This window comes from Eulemur rufifrons, chromosome 7, assembly GCF_041146395.1.
Source record: "Eulemur rufifrons isolate Redbay chromosome 7, OSU_ERuf_1, whole genome shotgun sequence".
Taxonomy (NCBI): Eukaryota; Metazoa; Chordata; class Mammalia; order Primates; family Lemuridae; genus Eulemur; species Eulemur rufifrons.
Genome location: NC_090989.1, coordinates 4,032,610 through 4,049,262, shown reverse-complemented (window position 1 = coordinate 4,049,262; position 16,653 = coordinate 4,032,610). Strand labels below are relative to the sequence as shown.

Sequence of the window (16,653 nt, the reverse complement as noted above, 5' to 3'; positions counted from 1 at the left end):
TCCACATAACACCGAGGGACACACCGGTTTATCCCGTTTGGGACTGTAACAAATGAAGCTGCTAAGAGCAATCATGTACGGTTTTGCTGTGGACTAAGTTTTCGCTCCTCTGGGATAAAGGCCCAAGAGTGCAATGACTGGGGCTCGCGTCAAAACGACGTTTGGTTTAAGAAGCTGCCACGGTTTCCAGCGTGGCCGCACCAACTTACCTTCGACCAGCGACGTGTGGACCACCCGGCTTCTCTGCATCCTGCCCAGCATCTGGCTGTCAGGTTTTCGTTTTAGACACCCTGGCAGAGGTGAGGCAAGATCTCTTTGTGGTTTTAATTTGCGTTTCCCTAATGGCGAACAATGCTGAACATCTTTTCATGGCTTATGCGCCCTTTGTAAATCCTCTTCAGTAAAATGTCTGTTCCATCTTTTTCCTGTTTTTTTAGCTGGATTGACTGGGTTTTTTCACTGCTGTGTTTTGAAAGCTCCTTATATGTATGTCTAGATCCTTTGTCACGTGTCATCTGCAAGTAGTTCATCCCTGTCTGTGGCTTCTCTTTCCATCCTCTGCCGAGGGCCTTTTGCAGAGCAAAGGGTAATTCTGATGAAGTCCAACCCAGTGGCTTTCAGTACCGTGTGCAAGACCTGTCTTCAGCCAGCCCCAGGTTCCAGCCATCTTCTCCTGTGTGTCTTAGAAAAGCCTTATGGTTCTAGGTTTGACATTTAAACCTGTTAGGCAATTCGAGTTACTGTGTAAGATGGGAGGTGAGGTCAAGGTTCACCTTTCTGCCTGTGGCTGCTTTGGCACCGCTGACCTGCTCCTGCACCTGCCAAAGGCCAGGTGGCCATATCTACACGGGTCCATCTGGGTTCTCCACTCCATCCCACCGGTCTCTCTACCAACGCGCTTGGTGGAGCCGACCAACACAGTCCTCGGTACTGCAGCCTACAGCAGGTCTCAAACCAGGTAGAATACTGCCTCCCACTTCCCCTGCTTTTTCAAAGTTGTTTTAGCTATTCTGTCCTAGTTCCTCCGCCTTTCCATATAAATTTTAGACCAATCTTGTTTGCAGCCATAAAAAATCTTGCTAAGATTCACATATGTAATTTTCAGGAACTCCTGACAAGCAATCCTCCCGCCCCGGCCTCCCAGAGAACTAGGATTACAGGCGTGAGCCACCATGCCCAGCCTACACACAGGTAATTTTATTAACATTTTATTAACCAAATATATCCAAACTATTTATTGCCATTTCAACATATAATTAATATAAAAACTATGAAGGAACTGTTTCACACTAAGACTTAGCAATCGAGTGTATTTCATACTTACAGCCTATCTTAATTCAGACCAGCCCCATCACAAGAATGCAGAGGTTCAGGGAATTTTTGTTTAAGCAAGAGGGGTCTCTTTCCCACTGGGTGTATGCTCTCGTGACAATATTAAATGCATTAAAGGAAAAAAACACTAATGGGAAAAAGCTAAAGAAACGAGTGATAGCTATTTTCAAATCCACGTGGTGCAGAATAATCTAGAAAGACATTGGGGGTGGTTCACAGGTGGCAGACAGGACTCTGCGGCCAAATCAAGTCACGAAACCTTGCAGATTCCCACTCTGCAGCAGAGAGACACACAGGCACACGGAAGGTCCTCCAAGAAAAATCCCCGCTGAAACGTGTTCAGCCCAGCAGCTCCCAGACTCACTTGGGCAGAGAGCACTTTCTGCACCGGCTGATGCGCAGCTGGAGACCGCAGCACAGGCCTCAGCGGGCAGCACCAGGGCGGGGCCTGGTTTGGTCACAAGCGGCCTGGACACCAGGCGCAGGGTGTGAGTCTGCCTCTTGTTTAGCAGAGGGGAGAAACCTCAGATGAGTTATCGCCCTCCGCAGGCCTCGGTTTCCCCATCCGCACAGTGAGAGTGTGGGCCTAGCTGCCCACGGAGCCCCTTCCAGCCTGTGAACTACAGCACACGGTCACCGCCTCACGCACCGCGCTGCTCAGACCTCTCCGTCCCCCACCCCTCCCCTGCGTCGTGGCTGCCATGTGTGGCCGTAGACACGGAGGTTTCACAACGAACTTTTGGTGCCATGAAGAAACGGCGTGACCCAACAACCGCTCCTGGTCGCCCGTTAACCAACCGAGTCCAAACTCATGCATTTGGCGAGGAAGATTCTATAAAGTGGCTGTAACTTTTTCTTTCTAACCGTATTTCTCATTATATACAAGGCTTCCTTCCAGCAGAACTAGGGTTCCACACTCACGTGCCTCAGTTTCTGGGCTTCCCCAGCCTCCATGTCCCCTCACCCGACCCCACCCTCAGCACCATCGCCTCTGCCCCGGCCTGGGGTCATCTCTCCCTCTATGTCACTGTCCCTCTGGGGCAGCAGCTGCCATATTTGAAGCCACAGGCCGTCACTGTGTGGGCCGTGTCCCTCCTGCCCTCCCAGAGCGAGTGCCCACGACACAGGGCAGCACTGCGGTCGCCAGGCTGTGCCTGCCAGCCCCGGGGCTCAGTGCCGGACCCCTCATCGCCTAGGGGCGGTTCCGAGAGCTGCTCGTGGACCCTCTGGTCCCAACCCGAGGCCTACAGGCCAGCAATGGGTCAGGAAGGTAGACGGAGCGGCCAGCCCGGAGTCCCTGCCCACGGCTGAAAACACAATGGAAACTGAACGCGGGGGCGGGGGGGGGGGGGCCTCTGCTGTTCCCACCGACAGCCAAAGAGCAGCCCCCACCCTCGGGACGGCAGCGGCTGCTCTACCCCGCTGTTCCCTGTCACTGCCCCTTCAGCACCCAGGCCCGGGACACGGGGCGAGAGGGGCACCCCGCCTGGCCCCGCTGCAGCCGGGTCTCTCCCGCTGCCCCCCCAGCACCCACCTACATGGTGGCCAAGGCCCCCGCAGGGCCTGGAGCCAATACCCAGCCCTCATACTTCCACTCCTTTTTTTTCTTATCTAAAATAATTTTTATTCTATGAAAGCGAATAGTAATAAAGCATATAAATAGCTTCAAAAACCAAGAAGCGCCCCCTCCCCCGCCTCCCTCACTTCCTGCCCCATTGCCCAGGTCGGTGGCTCTCATCTGTCTTCCTGGGACATCTGCTTCCACGTCTCGGAGTAACGTGCTTCTGCTGAAACCTCCTGGCCTCTCGCATTGTACTCTGGTAGATGAAGAGTTAACTTTTTTTCTCTTCTGCGCCCCTCGTTCCCCAGCAGAATTTTGGTAATGTCAATGTGGATAACATTATGACTCTGAAAATACTATTGGCTGCTTAAGCGAGCTTATTACTAACACATTTCTAGCACGAACTTTTTAAAGTTAATTGAGTTATTTTTTATATTTGCTTAGTTCTTGTGCACACGTTGTTCGCTGCTGCTGTGTGTACATTTTGTCAGGCTGTTGTGTGTACATACACGGGTACAGACTCTGTTGCAGTTGTTGGAGGCGTGGGGTGGGGGGAGCTCCCGAGGCTGCATCTGCCCGCGTCCTCCAATCGCCTGTCCTTAGTTTTTCACAGGGTCAGACCAGTGAGACTGACCGTGGGCTCCGCGCACCCTCCCCTTCCTGTCCCGGCTGCCACCGAGGCCTGACACCCCTTCCCACTGCCCGGGGACTGTGCTTTGGGTCTTTGGCACGTGCAGCTCTGCGTCCTGAGCCCACTGCGTCCCTGTTCTGGGTTTACTCCCTGGATCTGGGGGAGCACGTTTTCCTGTAGTTTCAGAAGAATGGGACGCAGGAGGTAAACGTCCGGGAGGATTTGCCACGGCCCTAGCTGTCCTTACCCTACCCTCACACCCCAGCTGGGCTGCCCGGGACGGTCACTTTCACTCAGAATGTCCAACGGCAGAAGCAGGACTCCAGCGTCCTTCAGCACCCAGTGTCACGGCTGCCGAGCCTGATTTCTTTCCGGCCGGCAAAGCTTTCCTGGGCAGCCCCCCCTCCGGAATCTCTCACCAGCTCTAAGCTCCAGCGTTCTGAAACCCTGTCACCTGCTCCGGCTGCACCTTCAACCTGGCACCACGTCCTTCGCCCTGAGGTTTTCTTGTACTATTTCTTTTACGATTTCTTCTCTGCTCTCACTTTCTGAACCTCTTAGTTTCATCCAGGATGACATCTATATTTCTGATTTTCACTTCTGGTTCTTTAAAGGGGATTTCTGTGCAAAGAGGGAGAGAAAGGTGTGCACGGTACCATCTTAAAAATGGAAACTGAGGCAGTGTGGACTCGCTCAGCTGATTAGAACACTAACTGGCCGTCATGGTTTTGTTTAACAAAAAAAGGGGGGGGCGGGGAGTGAAGACTGATTCCCACTTAATGACAGGGCTTGCGTGACCCACAAGATATTTTAGAACCTGGCACCTAGGAGGCCTGGATGGTGAAAAGGCGGGGAGTAGGGGCTCAGCATGTTTTGAAACACAGGTTCTTGTGCATTCTCAGTGATAAGGAAAACCCCCATCTATTACTTAGCACAGCAGCCACCTGAGACCCCACCCCTCACGGAAGACCCGCATCAGCATAATACTAACCTAACACCTGGCCCATCAACTAACCTATTACCTGGCACATCAGCATAACATGAAACACCTGTTACCTGGCACATCAGCATAACATTAAACCTATTACCTGGTGCATCAACATAATACTAACCTATTACCTGACACATCAAATAACCTGTTACCTGGCAGGCATTCATCACCTGAGACCCCATCCCTTGGATTACCCCAACTTAATAAAAATGGGAAAAATCAGGTAGACGGGGCTCAGAATTTGGTGGCGAGACCCTCTGAGCCCACCAGTGAATAAACCTTGATTCTCCAACTCTCTGTGTGCTGCTCGGTTTGCCCTCGGGACCACCCGCTGTGACACTTGCTGTAACGTCAGTACAAGGTCAGAAAGGACCATGGAGACAATGAGAAGTTGAATGTGCTAGAGCAGGGGGACCCAGAGAGGCACGAGGGACCCAGCAGACAGGACCAGCTAACAGTCAGAAACAAAGCAGCTGGGTCAGAACAAGGATTTTGTAAACCTCTTGCCTGTGAACGACAATAAAATCTTTTTTTTTTTTTTTTTTTTTTTGAGACAGAGTCTCGCCTGTTGTCCGGGCTACAGTGAGTGCCGTGCCGTCAGCCTAGCTCACAGCAACCTCAAACTCCTGGGCTTAAGCGATCCTCCTGCCTCAGCCTCCCGAGTAGCTGGGACTACAGGCATGTGCCACCATGCCCGACTAATTTTTTCTATATATTTTTAGTTGACCAGATAATTTCTTTCTATTTTTAGTAGAGATGGGAGTCTCGCTCTTGCTCAGGCCGGTCTCGAACTCCTGACCTCGAGCAATCCTCCCGCCTCGGCCTCCCAGAGTGCTAGGATTACAGGCGTGAGCCACTGCACCAGGCCAGACAATAAAACCTTAAGGTTCCCCCCCCCCACCACAGGCTGACTGAATGGATCCTTCCAGGCCAAGAGAGGGAGCTGTGTCCCCTCCCTTCCCTCTTGGAGATGTCTTTTGTGACTCACATGCAAGACAAACTTGCAGGTCCTCAATTTACACAACAAATACATGGCTGGTGGCTTGTCTGATTAGCAGCCCTCCTTATCGTAACTTAAAACATTCCAAGCCTTTAGACAAAAGCTTCATTTTTTAACCAATTATAAATCAAAGAGTCTTTAAATCCACCTATCACCTGTAAGGCCTCCCCCGTTTCAAGATGGCCCATCTTTTTGGGCCAAACCAATATATACCTTCCATGTATTCATTTATGACTTTACCTGTAATTTCTGTCTCCCTGAAATGTGTAAAACCAAATTACAACCCAGCCACAGCGAGTCCACTTACCCGAGGCTTCTTGGGCGTGGCTCTGGGCCACGGTCCTCAAATTTGGTTCAGAATAAATCTCTTTAAATTATCTTACAGAGTTTGGCTTCTTTTCCATTGACTTGTCAACTACAGTGCTAAAACTGTGTTTATGCTTTTGGTCACAATAAAAGGTAAGCTTATTATAACTAATTAGCATAAATAGTTTCTAAGCTAACTGAAGGCCAAAGGCCTAGAGAATTACCCGACACTGGGAACGCCCCCTCGGAGGCAGACTCTTGGTCCAGCAGGTGCGGCCCCTTTCCCCACAGAGCCAGTGGTTCAAGGACACTGGACAGATGAGTTTACCGCGAGCCACATCTTTTATTCCAGGTTCCCTGATGATGCCTGCAGTCTCCCAACACGAGCAGCAGCAAGCTGGAGACCCGGCCATGCTGAACAATGAAAACAAGACTAATAGAGCCAGTAACGCACGGTGCAGCTCAGGTGAAGAAAAGCACCATCTCTGGGGGCCCAAGCTCCAATTTTACGTAGCTGGTGGCAGCTCGGAGACCAGCACCAACCTGCTCATCAGACCCTGCAGGCTGGGGAGACTCCAGGGGGCACGCAGAGCCTGCTTCTCCTGATCTGATTAGGATGAGGGCCGCAGGCCAGACCGGGGGCTCCTGTCCACCCCAAGTTGTCCTCACTGTGGCCTCCTGGAAACTGTTCTGCCCTGGAGGGTCTTCCGGTTTCCTCCCCTCTCCCTGGACGCACCTCCCCTCCAGCACCTCCACGGTGGGGTGGCCCAGGCTGGCCCCCTTCGTTTCTCTCTCTCTGGACACAGCACTTACTCCCCCGAGCCCCGCCACCCCCCAAGCCAGCATCCCCAGCACCCCGCGGGCTGCCCACCCTTCCCTGGCCCCAGGTCTGTCTCTGCGGCTCCACCTGACACCCGCTCCGTGTGTGGCGTCCTCTTCCCACCTTGCCAGCATCCCCACAACCGTGTTTCTTTCACAAAATGCTGCTCCCTGCGTTCCAGCTACCCTCGTAAACTTCATCCCTGCTTTACATAGCTTTAAGGGACGTGATTTCCAGCATACTGTAAATACTGACTTAATAAAACCTACGTCACTCCTGTAAACACATCTACTGGAATCCAAACGCTGCGACATGACACAGTCGTCTACTGTGCATGAAAGCTGCAAGGTGCGTGGAAGTTTACCACGCTTCTCTCTCCAGGACTCTTATTTCTGTTACTATAGAATTTAAACCCAGTATCATATATGTGTGCTTGAAATGACTCTACTGATCACCACTGTAAAACTTTCTGCAACACAAACATTCATACACATTGAATTAGTCTTGATTTGCTATGGCCACAAAGTTGTGCTAACTTCTCCGGGATCGAGCCACCACTGCAGGACAGTCAGGCGTCGCTTAATGATGGGGACATGTTCTCAGAAATGCGTCGTTAGGTGATTTTGTCCTCGTGTGAACGTCACAGAGTGTACTCACACAAACCTACACGGTACAGCCCACTGCACGCCTCGGCTGCACGGCGTGGCTTATTGCTCCGGGCTACAGACCTGGACAGCATGTTGCCGTGCTGAATACCGCAGGCAACTGCAGCACAATGGTAAGTATGTCTGTATCCAAACATATCTAAACATGGAAAAGGTACAGTAAAAATAGGGTATGGTAATCTTATGGGACCACCAGCATACGTACAATCTGACGTTGACCAAAATGTCACCCAGCGTGTGACTGCAGCTGGAACACCACTGATCAAAACAAATATGGTCTGCAAATTTTTGCTAAGCCCACATCTCACATAACGCTGTGCTGAATGAAGCAGACAGGGCTTTCTTACCAGTCAGTTCACACATCAGGCCGGATGCTCACCTCTGTTCCTATTCGTGGGTTCGTTCCTGTCGTCAACGATCACCTGGCGTGGAGGGCTCCTGCGAGCTGCTGAAGGTCTGCCACCCACAGGGGAGTCACTCCCCCGACACCCACACATCTGCTGGCACCCCGAGCTTCCCACACTCCAGGGCCACACCCACACCAAGACTAGGGGTGGCTGGGGACACCATCTCCTAAACATCCAGGAGGGACCCTACCTTAGGCGGGGCCTTTGGGGAGAGTAGGAGGATGAGCATGTGGCCCTGGCGCAAGGGCTCTTCCCGCCACAAGGGCACCTGCCTGGTCTACAGGCCCCAGGTTCCCCCTGCCCACAGCTGTCAGTCATCTGCCGCTGGTTTCCCAACCAAACCAGCAGCAAGGCCTGCCCAGCTCTAGGAGGACGCTTTGTCCGGACTCACTTCCCCTTCTGCCTCTGCCCTGTTTCGAGTGGAGTCACGTTGGGCTTGGATTCCTGTGATGCTGCCCCTTCAACGCCCCACGTGGCAGCACAGGGTCATCTCTGATAAGACATCTGCGCTGTCTCCCCTGCTCAGAGCCCCCAACGGCACCCACACAGTGCTCAGAACAAAACTCTATAAGGTGCACAGCGCTGCTGCCTGCCCCTCCACTGTGCTCCCTCCCCAGGCCACACAGGTCTGTCCCCACCCCAGGGCCTTTGCACTTGCCATTTGGCACTGGCTCAAATGCCTCCTCCTCACACAGACCTGTCTAGTCCCAGCTCCCTGAGGGTCCCCCCGCCTGCAGCCTCCACTGCTGTCCCTCCCTCCTTTCAAGCGCTTGCCACTGTCTCCCCTGACAATGTCTGTATTTATCCCCACACCGCCTCTGCCCCCCAGGACACTGGGCCACCAGGCAAGGTCTTCTCCCTTGGTCTCACGGCATTGGGCATGTGATGGGCGTTCCGTCAGTATTTGTCGAATGAATGAATAGCCCAATAAATGCGTACGTGCACACAAGAACGCCGTGAGGTACCTGACAGGCGTCACCCCCACTTTGCAAATGAGAAACTGAGCCTGAGAAGGCATCTAAGCCACTGCTCACAATCTTAACCTCTGAAGTCAGGGGTGTAAGAAACAGTTGCCTGAAATCTGCGAAATGGCAAGAGTGTTTTCTCCTGGCCTTCTGCACAGATAATAATGTCGAAAAAATGGTCTGAGAGCCACAGCCTAAGTGAACTGAGCTCCTTCTCAAATATAATTATTCCAAGAAAAGCTATTAACTTTGCAATTGTGGTTGATTTTTTAATTTATTTGTCTCTGGAGAAATAACTGTCCCGTCTGCTTCCAAAACTGAACGTTAGTTATAGTCTTTGCAGGCGAATTTTCTGTGATAGTACGAAACACAGATATAAGAAAACAAACAAACAAACTCTATCTAGGAGAAAATTCAGTGTTTTTCCCTTTGAACACCCAAATCATAGTTCTACTATTTCTTAATCATTCTCCGTAAGGCAGCAGTGTCAGGACATCTGGGGAAGCGGAGTGAACAGTGAAATCGTGGGGAATGTGAAAACATCCAGGGTTGAGACAAAACACGGTAGTGGTGCCTACGGGAGGGTGGGGGGGATCACCTCCCTCCCCAAACCGTGCTTACACCCCTGCACTGTCTAGGGAGAACCATCACTGCTGCTTTTTACAGTTTATCGCAAAACCAGTTGCTCCTTTACTTTTCATCCTTAAAAATACCTTCAGGAACCAAACTGGGTTCTCTAAATTCATCTCGTGGATCTGGCTTAAGCAAATGTGGCTTTTTAAAACAAGCCTTGGCAGCTTTAAATACACACACAGGTCCATGTGTCTCTGATCACACCCGTTTAAAACTACCATGGGGACAGGGGGGACAATGTGAGTATTTATGGAAAAATCCAATGCACTACATTAGGGTCTAAATAAAGGTAAACGCGTAATAACTGTAACTACTGGGTCAGTAGTAGTTCCGTGAGTTTTCACCTGTCTTTTCAAAACTGACCCCCACCACGCACACCTCCCTCTCGCCAGAAGCCACACGTGGCCCTCGTCCCCACCTGTCTGCGCGGGACGGGCTGGGCCTCACCTGGTACGGCCCATGGCGCCCCTTCCCCGCACGGCCACCCACCCCGAGAACGGGCACGTGTCACCTGCCCATCTCTTTCGCTACCTTCCCTCTGCCACCAAAAGGCTTACGAAAATAAAACGCCAGGGGGGTCTGGGGTACCCCGCCGCCCGGAATCTGCTTTTCCAAAGGCGGGGCTGGGGGTCCAGGGGCCCTCCCAAGCGCCCCCCGCGGGCTGCGCCCGAGGACCGGGGAGAGCGACACCAGAGGGGCCTCCGGACAAGGGCGCTGGGACGGGGGCCGCGGGCCGGGGGCGGCGGGGACCCCGCGTCGCGCCCACGGGCGAGCGCGGCCCTGCAGCCCCTCGGCCCCTTGGGCCCGGCCGGGGGCGGGAGCGCGGGGAGCCGAGCCGGGGGCGGGGGCGGGGGCGGGGGCCCGGCCGGCCCGGCCCGGAGCGCCCACGGCGGCGGGACCCGGCGGCGGGACCCGGCGGGCGGGCGGCGCGCAGGGCGATCCCGGAGCGGCTCCGGGAAATCCAGCCGGGTTTTGACTCCGATCGCCAACGGTGCCCGCAGCCGGCGAATGTAACAAAGAACAGTCGGCATGGCGGCTGGACCGGGGGGCGCGCGGCGGCCGGGCGCGGGGGGGCGGCGCGGCGGGGCCGGCCCGTGGGGGCGCGTGAGGCGGCGGGCGCGGGCCGGGGCCGGGGGGGGCGCGCGCCGGGGCGGGCGGCGGGCGCAGGGCCCGGGGCTTTACCTGCCTTTGGAATGTGCAGAGCGGGATCGGATCCGGACTCCGGGTTGCGATCCGCTCCGGAAACTGCGCAGCACCGGAAGCCGGGGGGCGGCGGCGGGGCATGGCGGGACTTGTAGTCCGCGCCCGGGAGCGCGGGGCTGCGGGATGGCGCGGGGCCGTGGGGGCGCGCGGCGCGGCAGAGCAGCGAGGTGGGGACGCGGGTGCAGGTGGCGGGGACGGGGGTCGAGGGGCACAGGCAGCGGGGACAGCAGCGTGGGCGACCATAGGGCGCGCGGCATGGACGGGAAAGCGGGGGACCCGGGGGGCGAGCGGTGTAGAGGGGTCCAGCGGGGCGGGGACTGGGGTGCAGGTGGCGGGGACAGGGGTCGGGGTCGCGGGCGGCAGGTGGCGGACGGGGCGCGGGCGGCTAGGACGGAAAAGCGGAGGCGTGGACGGCGTAGACCCGGCCAGCCTGGAGGAGCGGGTTCCGGCCGCACGCGCGCCCCCTTCCCACGCTGCTAGAGGCCCTAATTTCTTTTGGGGGAGGGGGTGGTGGTGGTAGAAGGGTCGAATTTTTCTCTAACACAGGACTGGGGCTTGCAGCGAAGTCGCGATGCCTTCTGAATCGGCCGGTGGGGTCTGTGCCAACTCGTCCCCAACGCGTTCGTGAAGTAGAGAGCTGGGCCCTGCGTGCGGGCAGGGTGAGCTCCAGAAACCCGCGTCGTAACCACTGCGCGACGCTGCTGCGCAGCTCGGGAACCGGCCTGGCTGCGCGTTTCTGCCCCGCAGCCCAACCCCCCGGGGCGGTGTGGCCTCGTGCCCTCCATCAGTCACAGAGTATGAGAAACAGGGACTCGAGACACCTTGAACCCAGTACTGGCCTCTCACGTTCGGAGAGGTGAACGGTCTCGTTCGCTCCTGCCTGGCAAAAACGTCCCTCGCACAGAGAAGCGGTGAACTGGGGGGAGCGATTTCAGCATGACACCACGAAGGGCTCGTTTCCTTCATAAATGCAAAGCTCTTATGACTCAATGAGAAAATAAATTAACTGGTAGAAAAATGAGCAAAGTAAGGATGTTCACAGAAAGTACAATAGCTCTTAAGCACGTGAGAAGCTATTCAATGATACTATCATAAGACAAAAAACAAAGTTGTGGTGAGATAATTTTTATTAGATTATCAAAGATTTGAAAAAGTTTAATAGTATAATTTTGAAGAAACTGCAGAGAAACAAGCTCTCTCCTCCTTTGCTGTTAGATTAAATCGTGTCGCTGCCATCCAGGCAATTTGTAGGTATTTATAGAAATTCCAAATGCACGTAGCGTCTGACGCAGCAATTCCCTGTGCAGCAGTTATCCTGGAGACAGACTCCCTTGTGAGAAACGGCACACGGATGAGGCTGCTCGCAATTAAGTACCATCCAAAGCGAGGTGCCCAGTGCACATGGGCCCGCGGTAGGGTGCAAGGTTGTGCAGCTAGAGGGGGTGTGCCAGTGTATCCTGCTGTTAGGGTTCCTTTCCCTGCCCTCCCCAACATTCCAGGACAGCTTCCCAGTTGCGCTGAAGTAAGTCGGCCCATGGGCCTGCCTCCCAGAACTTTCCGAATCATTCCCTTGTCCACCTCTGCTCTTCCCCACCCAGCTGGGGCACCCTGCCTCCCTCCGGCCTTCCTCGGTCCCTCAAGTCCCTCCAGCTTCAAACACCTCTTTGTTCATGTCTGTGCCCAACTCACACTCTCTCTCTCACACACACACACTCCCCCAGAGACATCATTTGCAATTCCAAAATGCCCAGATGGGTGCTTCTCTGGGCATAAGAAATAGGTCTTGGTGTACATGAACAAAAACCAGGTTGTTTACAGGAAAAATGACAGGTCACAGCAAGTGCAAATAACTAAAAGTAGACAAAAGACCTTAACCCACCCAAAGCCATTTCTCCTGTCAGTACATACAGGGCTGGGATTCACTTTTATCAGGGTCATTGTATATTGAGTATATTCCTTCAATGAAGCCTGGAAATAATACCTTGTAAGGCAGATTCATCTCCAAAATTCTGAAGTTAAACAAAAAAAGTTCTCTTGCCTGAAGTGTCAAATTTTCATTTTTTTAACAACAAATGCAATATACAATCTTTGAATGAATTCTGAGCAGAAAAAAATAAACAAGAATGGTTTGGGGCAAATGGGGAAATTGGAATATGCACTGTGAGACTGGGGAGTAGTACCGCATCGATGTTACATTTCCCAGGAGTGATCATTATCCTGAGCGCATGATAGCCAGGGGCCACTGTTCTCAGAAAATGTGTTCTGAAGTATTTAGGGTGAAGTGCGATCTCTCCAAACAACTGGGTAGGCAGACAGGCAGATAGAAACGGCAGATGTGGCAAACTGGTGAATCTAAGTGAAGGGTCTATGGGTTACTCTGTAGGTTTGAAATTTTAAAAAATAAGTTGAGAATTTAAAAAACAAAAGAGTTTCCATTATTAACAGTAAATCTTCCTATGAACACCGGATTCTTCCTGCAGAGACTAGATGGAGCATTAAGACGTAATTAATCATTAAGGGCAATGCTCCGGGCCTGTCGCCAACCTGCTTGGACCTGCACTTTCCAGTTAGCATGTCTCATCGGCTCCGGATTCTTGTTAAATACAAACGTCCTTCAGTGTAAGTCAGGGTAGGCATCTGCAGCAGACACCTCCAGCTTTTAATTTCTTAAAAAATCTGGCAATTTTTCCTCATATAGATAAAGAGGGAAGTCTAATCAGCAAATAAGTTAATTTCTACTACATGCAAAACATTGAATCTCACTTCATGTTATTCTCACCCAAAACAGGCAGCACTAAAGTTCAGAAAAGACCACAGAAGGCCTCAGTCCTTAATCTCTCCATTTGGCACAAGGCAGAAAGAGAGACTTGTGGCTGTGGGTGTGGCTTCTCTGGGCAGAGCGCCCAGGCTTGGATTCTGGTTCTGCCACTTAGTACCTTGGGCACGTTACTTAACCTTTCTGTGCCTCAGTTTCCTAATCTGTAAAGCTGAGGTAGATCATAACTCACGCAGTTGTTTCAAAGAGTATATGAGTCACTACATATAAAACACTTTGAAAAATTCTTGGCACACAGTAAGTGCTCAGTTAGTATCAGCCATTATTGTGAACTCAAGTCTTCCTCTAACTTTTGTATAAAAGCTATGCTTGCTACCCAGCTAGAATATCAATTCCTGGATCACTTGGGCTTAGTATAGTGCTCCATCTGGGAGAGTAGCTCATAACCCTGGCACCTAAACATTCAACTTTATAAACATCAATGACATCAAGAAGATATGTAAATATATAGGCAACAGTTTTGCGCATCTGTTACGTGCAGGGTGCAACTTGGCAGTTTCCCCTGTGGACAGCTGGACGGAGCCGGGGTGAGCTGTGGTCAGTGTATGAAAGCTGATGCTTCTAGGTTGCCAGGGACAAGGAGGGACTGGCCTGGGCAGCTGTCTCTCCATGGTGGTCCCTGTGCCGTCAGCCACCCTGGTTTCTAGCCACCTGTTAGGAGCGATGGGCATTTGCTTTTGCACAAACTATTTATGGACATATACACACAGCACCCTGTATTCATAGGGGTGCAGAGGTCAAAACAGCACGTGGTCATGTGCTTTCCTTCCAGCCTCCTGCTCTGTCCTGACCCTGGGTCCTGGGGGAGGCGGTCGGATGGGAGTGAGCACAGCTGCCATCTGTGCTTATGCAGGGGGCATCAGCTGACCTCTCATCGCTCTGCTAGGTGGGCACTGAGTGGAGAGGATGAGTGACACAGGGCAGCAGAGCCCGAGATGGGGGCCTGAACCATGCCGAGGCAAGTGCCCTGGTTCCGCATCCTTGGTAGCCAAAGCCCCTTCACAGAGGAGGCAGGGCTTGAGTCTGGTTAGAGCATTAGCATTGTGAGGGGTGACTGCTGGGAACGAGGGTGCATGTTCCAGAATGACCAAGGGTGGTTGAGGTGGATAATCTGGGCAGTGTAGACACATTGGCAAGAACACAGGGTTCACCTAGAGGTGACCAGCTGATCAAGGTAGGAAAATTGGTAAATTAGGACAAGTTTGTCCTTCCAGCAACTCAGTGCAGCCTCCCCCTGGAGTGTCGGCACACAGAGGAAGCAACGGTTCAATCACCTGGTCCTAAAGCAGTTCTAATTCCAGACAAGATGCACTGCCATCACCGCTGCCTTCAGCGACCAGGACATCGGCTAAAGATCTAGAATCCCGGCCCTCAGCTGAGGGCTGAAGCTTTCTTTCCGTAGGTAGTCCACTCCTCGGAAACGCAAAACATGCGTCAGTCTTGGCTCAGGAGTGACCAGTCCATGCCTGAAAGGTGAGGGACAGTGGCCACTCTGCACATGCGCACTGTGTCTAGCGGGCAGGTGGGGGTGGGGCAGCTCAGAGGAAGGGCAGGGGCATGGGGGGCTGTCCAGTAACCTCCCCAGTGCAGTAGTTCTCCAAGTGCTCTGGTGTTTGGGCACCACAGCAGGAATGAGACTGAAGGAGAAGACGGGAACTGAAGACCGAGAAGGAGACGAGATGCCTGCAGGGGTCTTGCAGCACAAGGCACCACCTGACTCCACTGCCCCCACCCCAGAACTGCTGTGAGCTCCATGCAAGCGCAGGCAGCATCGCACCCACGGCTGGGCTGGGCACCTGTCTCCCTCCGCACCTGCCTGGGCAACCAGCCCGGGTGGGGAATTGACAACCAGAGTCCATAGATGAACTGACGCTTCTCCCTCCTCCCCCAAGTGGACAGCACACCTTAGAAGGTCCCTGTGGAACACATGGGGTCATTCTGCAGCCCTCGTGGGTAGAGCACCTCACACACACCATCCCATGTCACTCCTGCGGCTGCGCCTCGGCACCCCGCTGTCACTTCCCAAGTGTGCCACCCACAGGCCACCCCATGCCTGGCTCTGCCGACAGCCCTGTCCTGAAGCATCCACGATGTGCCATGACCCAAAGGTGCCCCGGGAACTCCAACTTTCTCTAGTAAATGCTTGTAGTCCCAGGCCTAGACAGGCCGCTAAATGGCTTAAAAATCATATAAGCAGCATGTTAGGGACAGCACAAGACTAAACAAAGACAACTCGGTGTGTAGTGTTCCGTGTGCACGTTTATTTCTTCCAAAGATTGTTCACGTTCCAGCCGCATCCAAAGGAGCCCGCCCAGAGCCCAGCGCGCAGGCCTGGTGCAGGACTGACTTCTGTTTTTAAAGTGCTACCAAGAAATACAATCACTGTCACGTAAATTTATCACCACACTCCAGCATCGGGCCAAACCTTCCCACAGACCTGGAAAACCTTTTCTTCTCTTTTTAAAATGTAGGTTTGACATAACATCGGGGGGAAAACACAGCAAACTACAAGCCTCAGTGATGAATGGTACATTACTGACCAGCTGTTAGCTGAGGGAACTGGGCAGTTTCGTGCATTTCAAATGCCTTGTTGGACATAAAACAGCAACACTGAAGGTCATGAGCCAAAGGTAACCTGAGTTTGCTTTGCAGGATGCAAGAGCAGCCTTGCCCCATGCTGGTTGCTTTGGTAATCACGGCTATGCCAATCCCGGGCAGTGGAGACACTGCCGAGACCTGTTTTCTGTCTGATAGGATCAATGTCCTGACTTCCCGCAGCTGCCAACCGGTACTCTGAGATTTCCAGACCGAGAGCCTCGAGATTGTTACCCAGAAAACATCCACTTTTGTTGGCAGCAATGTGAATTCATCTTTCCCTTTCTGCTAAAAAAGAAAATTCACAGCTCTCTTCTATAGATGTGGCCAGGAAAACCCAAGCAAACGTCAAGATGGCCACCTGATTAGTATCTGGCTGGCGGCTGGCCAAGCAGCACTCAGGAGGGCTGGTTTTGGACTTAAACTTAGAGCTTGATGAAAATAAAGTGCTCTGTCAAAACTTCCTCACAGCAGGTTTCCAGCTGAAACGAGGAGAGTGTGTTGTTGCCACATCAACACAAACGCACACGCACTTCAGATCCATTTCGTTCCTCTGCAAAGAACACAGGCACAGCCTCACACAGCACAAACGGAAGGGTTTTAAGCTCATCAAATCCAACTTGAGCACCTGGTTCCAGAGACACAGACACACGTTCATATTAGTGTTCGTGAGGAATCACTTTTAAAATGCTACTCTGCAAAAATTTC

At 53.0% G+C, this 16,653-nt stretch overlaps 1 protein-coding gene across 1 annotated transcript in view; it reads right to left on the bottom strand.

The window, feature by feature from the left end:
* Nucleotides 1-230, bottom strand: part of PRDM15 (PR/SET domain 15) — a 50,512-nt gene extending 50,282 nt beyond the window's left edge. The window contains exon 1 of the mRNA XM_069474935.1: nt 210-230. The gene's annotated coding sequence lies outside the window, so the exon portion shown is untranslated. The remainder of the gene's footprint in view (nt 1-209) is intronic.
* Between the last annotated feature and the right edge of the window lie 16,423 nt (nt 231-16,653).